This window comes from Limanda limanda, chromosome 17 (genome assembly GCF_963576545.1).
Source record: "Limanda limanda chromosome 17, fLimLim1.1, whole genome shotgun sequence".
Classification (NCBI taxonomy): Eukaryota; Metazoa; Chordata; class Actinopteri; order Pleuronectiformes; family Pleuronectidae; genus Limanda; species Limanda limanda.
In genome coordinates this window covers 1,758,867-1,770,108 of record NC_083652.1, presented here as the reverse complement: position 1 = coordinate 1,770,108, position 11,242 = coordinate 1,758,867, and the positions used below count along the sequence as shown (strand labels likewise).

The following is an 11,242-nucleotide window of genomic DNA, read 5'->3' as shown; positions in this document are numbered from 1 at the left end:
CCAGCAGATCCACTTGGAAGGCCTAGTTTGTTTTTCACTTTATAAAAGGTTAAGTGAATGCAACCATTTACATGATACATACTGGTTAATGAATAACAAGGTTATTTTGAGTGGCCCTGAAGGAACTAGATGCATGTTGTGCTTTCTGTAGTGCTCATCTCAGGTGTTCTAAAGAAAAAGTGAGGGTGAGTTTGATTTGTGGAGACTACATAATTATAAAAATGTTTACATGACAGTGTTGAAGAAGTTTTAGGCTTGACTATACAGTGGGAAGTCACTCTGAATAACCCAGGCCATTGGATCTGTAAGCTTCTAAAACCCGTGCTTCAAAGAAATGTTTGTCACGTTTTATACCCTTTTATATTCTCACTCACTCACTCACTCACTCACTCACTCACTCACACACTCACAATTCTCTGTGCACAACCTGCAGCTCCTCAATCCAACCAGGTCTCTACTGATGACCTCTGAGATCACATGGGTTCAATACTTTATTCTTTAGTTAGAACAACAACTGAGTCTGTGAAGCTCCAGGCTGTAGCGGCACAAGCATGCCTGACGTCCATTAAAGTGTTTACGTTCAATTAAAGGACAGTTATGACTTGGTGGTTTATTTTTAGGACCCGCAGTTAGTGGAGTTCAAGGTTCATCACGCTGGGAACTTCACTAGGAAACATGGATCTGGTCCTTGGCCAAAAGACTAAAGAGAAGAACATCTCCTCTGACCTCTCTCAGTTTTGATCACTTCAGCTGCTTTCAGGCCTAGTAAATTCTTTCTCCTTCCATTCAAGGCCAGAGACACGTGCGAATCTATCCTGTGTCCGTTGGTGAGTGGCTTGTGCAGTCGTTCATTTCTGTCCTCAGAAATGAACGCCACATATCTGCAAGATGCATGATGCCCTTGAACAATAGAGGCAGTGTGATCTCACAAGCAAACTCCTCCAGTCACCATGACTTTTATTTTAAATTGACAGAAATTCTGAAGTTCTATACGGTTACGGTAGTACACATAGTACACATAGTACACATAGTAAACAACAAGTACATGGCCGGGATCACTCTCACTCCATCAGTGGCTCCTCTTTCCCAAACTCTCACTCTGCTCCTCACCTGTTCCTAAGTGTAAGAAGTCGTAAGGTCCATCCTCTGCATTCACCCTGTCCACCACCACTCTCTTTAACATGAGCCACTAAATCATTAACACCTGTGCAGCTCTGACGTGTTGAAGTTTCCAAGAGGAGTTAAATCACCAGACGTTGGAACTTCTCACGACTTCATCATCTTGTTTTCACGTGTGTGTTCAGAGTCCGTGCTCTCAAAAGATTCTTACCTAGTCCCACGAACACGAAACCATCCGGTCATCACTATAAGAGTTACGAGCCCAGAGCTTTAGAGAAAATAAATCCCCTGACCCTTTCTTTAAGGGGTTGGTTCACCCGAGTTTACTTGGTCACTTCTCGCTTGAAGAGAAGATTTCTGGAAGATTCTGGAATGTTTTACCACTTTCTTTAACATTGGGAGAGTTTTTTGTTCTTCATATTTGAGATTCCTCAAAGATCTTGATGAAGAAAAAAAAGAACATGCACATTTAATTGTCTGATATTTATGAGTTCATGATTTAAAAGAGTTGTTCATTCCTGTGATGTCTGTGTACTCACAGCTCCATGTCTGGGATATGGGATGCAGCCTTTGTACTCCACCCAGTGATAGTCAGGACCTTCTTTAAACTGTCCGTTGAAAGCTGCACGGATCGACGTCATGGAGTAGACACACACGGCCGAACCACGAAATATAGAACTGTGGACGGAAAAGAAAAGGTGTTGGTGGAGGTTGCGAACGACAAAGAGTTTGAAGAGAGAGGAGGAGGACGGAGACAGTCAGTGAATGTTTTGTATTGAACAGGGACGCCACAGTAAAGAAACAAAGGGATGAAAGAGTGAAGAGAGAGAAGGAACAGAGCAAACAAGACAGGAAGTTGAAATAAGAAGTGGAAGAGCTTTTATACGTCAGGGTTAAAATAACACAACCAGCTGGGCCTCTTCACCTTTGACCCCGACACACACCCACACACCCACACCTCTGAGCTGCCTCACCGCTGGGCGTGCAGGAGCCGGCCTGGCTGTGGTTGACACACTGATGACGAGATTCATTCATTCATTCATTCATTCATTCATAAGCAAAATGAAAACAACCCTGTTCTCAGCTTCTGGAAGTTTCTTGTGTTGTTGTTACACAATAAAAACGTCAGTTGGTTCATAATAAACTGAGCAAATATATAATATATATATTTTTATATATATCCAATAATATGTATTGCTGCTTCCATCCAGTCACAGTTATTCACACGATTCTCTCTTTCTCCTCTCGTCATGTCGGCTATTTGTCTTTCAATCAGCTAAACACAAGGCATGGTGGTCAACATGTATATCTTGTCATGCCCTCTGCCTCACCTGCCTACTAGGCTCTCTCTTTCCCTCTCTCTCTCTCTCTTGGTATGTGTGTAGGTGATGTAACTAATTGCAGGAGGGAACCTGGTGTGCTGGAGTTGGGGCCTTGATTGGCCAGCTGCCTTTAAAAGCTCCACTCCTGCTCTCAGTTTGCGCTGGACTATAGACTAAGTTCATGTTAGTCGTAGCAGCCTAGATATCTTAAAGATTCAAGATTCAGAAATGTCCTGTTGGTTCCATGTCTAACTTTCTCTGTCTCCCGGTCCAGGACCAGCAGCTGGTCTATTGCCTGCCTTGCCTCAAAACCCAATGTGTATTTCTCAAGGTTTTAGCCTACAACAAGGACGTCAAGTCTTCAAAGACACTTCTGGAACTTTGAATCAAGTCATTATGACACATGCATCACGGCTAAACAGCTATATTTAAGTTTCCTGGAGCTGCTGTGCGATGGCCGTGTTCTCACCTGGACGTGCTGAAGACACCATAGATGGTGGGATTTTGAGGATCTTTGGTTTCCCGAACAAAAATGTCCTCTGGAAACACAACACACAGTCACAGCATTGAACTTCAACATCATGAATGAGACAGTTTGTATTAAACACTTTTAACTGAGGAGGTCAAGAGATCAGGTGTCATTGTAAGCTGCTGTTTGTCGGGCGTCTGTGGGTCAGATGGCAGGGTGGGTCGCCCAGTAACCAGAAGGTCAGCGGTTTGTCTCCAAGCTCAAGTAGTGTCGTGCTGCATGTGACTGAACTGATTAGGTGAATGCAACCTGTGCTGTGAAGGGATTTGAGTGTTTGAAAAGACGGGAAAAGCTCAATAAATACGGTTAATTTACATTTAAATAAAAATAAAAAGGCGACAAAGATAAATCTATAAATTCAAGGAGTTCACAGCCTCATTCAAAAAGCTGAGGTGATAAAATACATGGGAGGAGAGGGAAAAAAGGGAGGGGACAGATTCACACTGTGTCCTCTTTAGTTTAGAGACAAGAAGATAAAGGAGGAGACGGTGGTTTGTTCCAGAGGTCAAAGAAGGTTAAAGTCTGTCTGTAGGAAATGTCGGCCTCACGTTACCTAAGGAACGTTTTACTACAAACGTCATGCTACCTCTAAAACTGCGTAAACAGGCTTCGAGATTCTTTTCAGAGTTATCGTCCAATCAGCAGTGACGTGTATATAAACTCCGCCTTGTTAAAGAGACAGTGACTCAGTGGATTGTTAAGTTCCTTGAAGAAGAAGTAAACCTTGTCGTCGTCGGGACTGTGAGTGTCCGGGATGGAGAAGGAGCCGAGGAACTCTGACTCTGAGGGAGAGGAAGAAGAGGAACGTTAGGGACGAGGAAAATAGATAATAACTGGAAGACAGAAATAAAAATCTGGATTTCAGATGGAGGGAAGAAGCAGATTGACTCAGGAAGCTGCTGGAATCAGGAACAAACGCTCAGACTGGTGCTTCTCACCGTTCAGCCAGTTGTGGTCGTAGGCTTCGGTGCGGTTGTAGTGTTGACTGCTGCCCCGGATCGTCATGCGGAAGATCGCAGCATTTGCTCCCATGAAGTCCACTGAGGTCCAAGCGTACAGTTCAACATCTTCAGGACAAACGACAAAGAGTGAAAAGAGCAAGTTCATATCAAACAGCTTCTCCCTAGTGAAATTACATTTTCTCATTGACATTGATTTGCTGCAGCGACTGATGCAAAAATTATTATTATTATTAGGAACACTATTGAAATTGAACGAATCATTTTTCTCCTTCGTAGTGATGATTTCATATTTGGCCTAAACACTGGTAACTTTTGCTGAAACTTCAGATTTGCGAAAGATGTTAAGTGTCAAATGGTTTTTGTGCATGTGCCCAACTCACTCCACAGTGCCACCTAAAGTACAGCCCCTGCAGCCATTAAAACAAAAATTGAGATGTAAAACCAAGTTCTGGCCACTAGATGGCAACATCATAACAGACATGGCTGTGAATAAGAAACGAGTTGTTCTTTTAAATTGGTTCAACTAAATATGTTTTGATTTATAAAAAAACAACTTCATTTTACAAATTAAAGGTTAAGTGTGTTTAGATCTTTCTTCAAAATATTAAAGACATAAAAACTGCTGTTGTTTAGTGTTTTCTTCTTTTATGAGACCGTTCAGCTCTTCATTCCTCCTCATTTGTGTTACTTTACTGATTTTCCTCTTCAAATAGAAACAGAAAATGAAATCTGGACAAATCAAATGAGAAAATAAAAACATCATCTATTGCTTCATATAATAAATATGACTTTCTTTATTTCCGTGTTGATGTTGAGAGGAAACTTGAATGTTGTGTCAGCTGAGTGAAACTAAAAACTCTGAGCTGCTTGTGAACGTGTCTCTGTGGGTTAAGAGAAACATGACAGTCATTTAAAAAAACTGATGAGTTGATGACACCTGGGATTTAATTTAGTATTTAAATCTCAGCTGAGACACAGAATATGAATAAACTGAAGAAGCTGGAGGTAATTTCAAAATCATAACTGTGTGTGTGTGAGCGACTCTAAATAAAGAGCTATCACGTCACAGAAACAACCATCAACACGAGCAGTGTGTTAAAGGAGAGAGAGAGAGAGAGAGAGAGAGAGAGAGAGAGAGAGAGAGAGAGAGAGAGAGAGAGAGAGAGAGAGAGAGAGAGAGAGAGAGAGAGAGAGAGAAGCGTAATAATAACGGTACACTCCCTGCACAGTAACACAATACTCATGAATATGTACTTTACATAGTGTGTGTCTGTGCAGGTGTAACTTTGTGTTATCGAACTGTGTGTCTGCAGACATGACCTGTGCAGCACTCCTGGATCTTACTACTGTGTCTGTCCAGCGTCGCAGCTGCTGCAGGAGGACGGCAAGAGCTGTGGCAGTGAGTCCACAGTGAGTCCTTTTCCTCCGGGGACGCCCAGTGAAGCCTGCCTGTGACCCAGTGACTTCCTGTGGAGATTTGTGGCAGCTCCTGCTAGAGTCACCTGTAAGACGGCAGCCGTTAGCAGGATAACTGGGATAGCAACTATACCGCGTTCCACATTATTATGCAGATTACACTTTGCTCAGATTATCCTAAATAGTAATGCACAGCCAGTCAGTATAATTTTCAAGTCATCAACTGTTAGAGTATAATTCAAATTTTATTGAACAAACCTCCCAATGATAACAGTATTTTTTTCAAAAATAAAAAACTAAAAATGCAGTGTTCCAAATTATTATGCAGAGTTTCTGAGTTTGAGAGTTTCAAGATATTTTATAGGTTGTAAAGAACTAAAAATTGTCCTTTGTTGAATTTGCAGCATTAAGAGGTCATATTTAGTTTTAATCAAAAACATCTTAACAGGTCAAGTTACATGTCAACATAGGACCCCTTCTTTGATATCACCTTCACAATTCTTGCATCCATTGAACTTGTGAGTTCTTTGATAGTTTCTGCTTGAATGTCTTTGCAGGATGCCATAATAGCCTCCCAGAGCACCTGCTTGGATGTGAACTGCCTTCAACCCACATAGATATTTTGCTCGATGATGCTCCAAAGGTTCTCAATAGGGTTAAGGTCAGGGGAAGATGGGGGCCACACCATGAGTTTCTCTCCTTTTATGCCCATAGCAGCCAATGCCCCATAGGTATTCTTTGCAGCATGAAAGGGTGCATTGTCATGCATGAATATGATTTTGCTTCGGAAGGCACGGTTCTTCTTTTTGTATCACGGAAGAAAGTGGTCAGTCAGAAACTCTATGTACTTTGCCGAGGTCATTTTCACACCGTCATGGACCCTGAAGGGGCCGACCAGCTCTCTCCCCATGATTCCGTCCCAAAACACCTCCTTGTTGATGTCTCAGCCTTGTTGGGACATGGTGGCCATTCACCAACCATCCTCTACTCCATCCATCAGGACCATCAAGGGTTGCACGGCACTCATTAGTAAACAAAACAGAACAGAACTTAGTCTTCATGTAGTCCTGAGCCCACCGCAACCCTTTTTTGCTTGTGAGCTTGGTTTAGAGCAGGGGTGTCCAAACTACGGCCCGCGGGCCAACTGCGGCCCGCCATCCATTTTTAATTGGCCCTCATCAATGTCTAAAAATATAATGTATTTTTTTTTTTTTTTTTTTTGAAACTCAAAATTTAGTAGTGCTCAAATGGCACTTACTTAAAGCACTTTGTTTTGCTTTATGGGGCCAGGCTTCGTCGACAGGGGAGAGGCCGGTGCATGCTTCTGCGTTTTCAGAGACACGCAAGAAGGGGCACGCAAGCACGCAAGAGCCCCTTGCGTGCTTGCGTGCCCCTTCTTTCGTGCTTGCGTGCGTTCACCAATTTTTGTAACTATACGACAAAGCTACACAAGCCTCACGCAGCCCGCAAGGCTGTGATTGGTCCGCTAACTACATCCTTTCCAGAGTCATATTTACGGTTTCATGCCCCATAATACCGGCAGAAACCAAGGAAGATTTAGAAGAACGGATATGGACCAAATAGAAGAGGACTTGGCAGAAGAGATCTGAAAGTATGACCACTTGTATAACCCGTCACTGACTAAATACACGCAGATGACCTGCAGATCCTGGAAGGATATCTCGGCTGACGTCAGTTTGCAGGTCGACGAGTATACGAAGCTATGCAGAATGATCAGGGACAAATTTTTCCTTCAGAAACAAACAAAGAAGGTGTCTCTCAGGTTACTCCACCTAGTGGTCTGGCGGTGAACTCAGAACGCCACCCCGCCACGCCCCCCCACCCTGAGCGACGCGACTGTCAATAGTCTACTCCAGGGCAGGGGGGCGTGGCAGCGTGAGTGGCCCAGTCCTTGGTATTTTTTTCTGTATGTGGCCCTCCGTACAAAAAGTTTGGACACCCCTGGTTTAGAGGAACGAATAACAGGTTTAAGACACTTGCAAACCTCTTGAGCATCCTACATCTTGAAGTTCGCAAGACTCCAGAGGCACAAGCGGCTTCAAACACCTGTTTGCTGCTATTCAATAGCATTTTAGTGGCTGCTCTCTTAACCCTACGCATTTGTTTGGCAGAAATCTTCCTGATTTTGCCTTTGTCCGAACAAACCCGCTTGTGCTGTGAATCAGTGACAAATTTCTTCACCGTCCGATGATTTGGAAATATCCAATGTTGTGATACCTTGACCAAGGTATTGCACTATTTGCTGCTTTTCAGCAGCAGAGAGATACCTTTTCTTTTCCATTTTGCCTGAAACATGTAGCTTGCTTAATAATGTGGAACATCCTTCTTAAGTAGTTTTCCTTTGATTGGGCTCACCTGGCAAACTAATTATCACAGGTGTCTGAGATTGATTTCACTCATCCAAATAGCCATGAGACACAATACCATCCATGAGTTTAATTCAAAAACTAAAAAATGAATGTTTATGACCCTTAAATCCAATTTGCATAATAATGTGGAACGCGGTGTAGACAACAGAAACAACCCTCCACAGGTTTCCAAATGTTACAGTTTTTATTACATAAAATACTGGGTCAAAATCTGTTTTAATAGGGTGGCAGCAGCATTTGTGTAAAAGAGGCATTTCTATGATGGAGTATTATGGTCGTTTATTTTCCTCATTTAAACAGATGACAGGACTTTTTCTCCTAATATAATAAAGGTTTTCCTTCAAGTTTCACTCAAGCTGAAAGCAAAGTCTCCATCTCTTTCTTCTTCAGCCTGCAAGTCTGCCAACATCGACATGGTGCTTCTGATCGACGGTTCCAAGAACTTTGAGCTGGTCAAGAAGTTTGTCAACCAGGTTCGGTTCTGTTTCATGTTGACAATGAGCAGTATAATTAAATCATTGTGTATTACACACTTTTATCATAACCAACGAAATAAACAAGCTGAATGTGGTGATTATGGTTCTTAGAATTAAATGTTTTATTGTCTGCATGCCATCGTATTAAAAAGTCTGTTTTAAAACTTGATCGGTTTTACATCAGAATCAGTAATAATCTCCGTCCACACTAACACACCTGAAAACATGTGACGATTCCTATAACCTTGTCATGTGGTGTAAACAGAAAGTAGATTATCTGCTCTGCAGTTGGTTGGTTAGTAGCTGAAAATACTGCGAATGCAGAACAGCGATGGTGAAAAGTAAGAGCAGGGATTTCTTTAGTTGGAGCGAAGATGAGGTGGAACTGTTACTGACAGGAAGTGGATGTAACCTGAGCGTTCAGCAACAAACTTCAACCCTGTATTCACAAAGTTCTATCTCCAGAGGTGCAACACGGAAGAAACCTCTGTCTCTGTTTCAAGTGTTTCCTTCTGTTGACCTAAATTAGCACACTGAAGCGCCACCAGCCACCCCCTGCAGGAAAGAGTGTGTGTATGTGTGTGTGTCAGTCGAATATCCCTCACCTCCTCTTCCTAGGGCTGTGTCTCAGGTTGTTGACTCCCTGGACGTGTCCACTCACGGAACCAGAGTGGGTCTGGTCCAGTACTCCAGCTGGGTCATGACAGAGATTCCTCTCAACATGTATCACTCTGCTGATGAGATCAAAACTGCAGTCATGAAGGTAAACCTGTGTTTGTTTTCATGTCAGACTCCGTGTGGAGAAAGTATAAAAAAGCATCCTGAGAACCAGCCATTCATTCTGGAGTGAAGTAAAGACAGTGTGATCACTTTAATTATCATTAAACAGTTCATATAAAAGTTTTAACCCAATTCTCAGTCCACACTACATTTTATTTCATGAGCCGCCAGCAGGAAAATACAAAAAGAAATGCCTGCTCATGATGTCCCTGACTTCAGTTAGAGTCATAGACCTGTAGACTGCAGGTCCTGAAGGAGGAGCCAGTGTGGAAGTGATGCTCCGCCCCCTGCTCCCCCCAAATATGGTTACTTCAGGTTCCAAAAAACCAAGATGGCGCTGGACAAAATGCCAAACTCTTGAAAATGGCAGCTCACAAACCAACGGGTGACGTCATGGTGGGTTGATACTAACAAAAACCTTACCACTCATTTCTGTCGCTGTGTAGGTTGAGTACATTGAGAAAGGTACAATGACTGGTCTGGCCCTGAAACACATGCTGGAGAACAGTTCCTCAGAGGCAGAGGGTTTACAGCTGCAATATCCCCCGCATCCGACTGTTCTTCACAGACGGACTTTCCCAGGACGACATCACTGAGTTCGCCAAGATGCCCAAAGAAGCCGGTAAGACTTGAGCGGTGAGAGGGTCAACGCAAAATCTACGGTCTATTCTCTGGATCTTTCAGTTGATGAGTTGCTGCAGATGAATGGTCTATGTGTGCACGTACGTAGGCATCACCATGTACGCTGTGGGCGTGGGAAAAGCTGTAGAGGATGCACGCGTCCGAACCCGTGGAGAAACATTTCTATTACACCACTGACTTCACGGCCATCAGCACCATCGCTGAGAACCTCAAGCTGAACGTCTGTCCAGGTACAATCCTCCAATGAGGACAGCATATTGACAATGTACAGGAGCCACACGAGAAACACAACGCAAAATACCACACATTTATTATCTGTTTGCCAATATCAAATGTTTTATTTTATAGAATTAACAATTCAGAAAAAGAAGTGCATTTATTTTTATGTTTAACTTAATTTTAAATTCTCTCTTCGAGCGCTGTATATCTGGTTGTATCTTTGAGTAAGAAAGTTATTGGTTAAACTGTCAAGTATCAAGTCTCAATTACATTTCTTTGTGATAAGAGTTTGACAATCAAGCCATTTTCTTTTTTGACATTCAACATTTTTTATGTCTTAGTTCGGCAAAAGACTGATGGATCAGCTCAACTTTTCATACTGTATATTTTACTCAAACATGTAAAAACTCTTTTTTTTAAATTCAAAAGTGAAACCATTCCCAGAGAAGGAGATAATGCCGGCAGGGTAATTTAAATTCTTGTTGTTTGGCTCCATCTACTGGCAAAGGTGCAACATGACAGTTGAGAGAATAACAATATATATTAGATGAACCTTATTCCACATATAAACAAGAGAAAAGCAATTCAGACGTTTTTAACTTTGTTTTCAAGTATTTAAATTTTCAGTTGGTCCCAAGAACATTGAGGCTAAATAATGATTTACCCCTGAAATACATGTTTAAACTGCAGCAGTGTTTCCTCATAAGTGACCAATAACTGAAGCATTGAGACAGATGTGGTGAAGTGAAGGTAAAATAGATAAAGTGACTGATGATCGTATCATGAAGTGAAACTAGACCAGGTGAACATACGCTGACATGTGCGTCCATGTGGATGATGGTACTGACGTGTGTGTGCAGAGGAGAGTCAGGGGGAGATCGAGGTGAAGGACCCGTGTGCCTGTGAGAGTCTGGTGGAGTTCCAGCAGGCGGCCATGAGCAGCCTGGAGCAGCTCACACAGAAACATATCCTTTAGAAAACATCTTGAAACAAATACCTGCTCTGATATTAGAGGGTAAACTGAGGTTTGTGACCATGTGAAACAAAAATAATCTTCTCATAAATGTATTACACTGTCCATTGAAAAACAAATTCAATGGAGATGAATACAAATCAGGAAACAGTGAAATGCATCTAACTGGTCAGAAACTGGATCAATATAAACCAGTTAGATGATATATTTCTTTGACTCAATGTGAGCAATGAGTGGAAATTATTCTGCTGCTGAAAATCAGTTAGTCTGAATTCGTAAAGTGACAAATATCTGTCAGATGTACAGAAAACACTCATGTACAGTATATGTTTAATATTCCTTAATCAACTGGCTGGGATAACTAACTGCTCGTCTGGGGCAGCTGGAGAACCAGCTTCTCACCAGGAAGTGACC

The 11,242-nt window shown here is 42.3% G+C and overlaps 1 pseudogene; it reads left to right on the top strand.

Annotated features, from left to right (window-relative positions):
* The first annotated feature begins 3,973 nt into the window (after positions 1-3,973).
* Positions 3,974-10,831, top strand: LOC133022842 (matrilin-4-like; annotated as a pseudogene).
* The last annotated feature ends 411 nt before the right edge of the window (positions 10,832-11,242 follow it).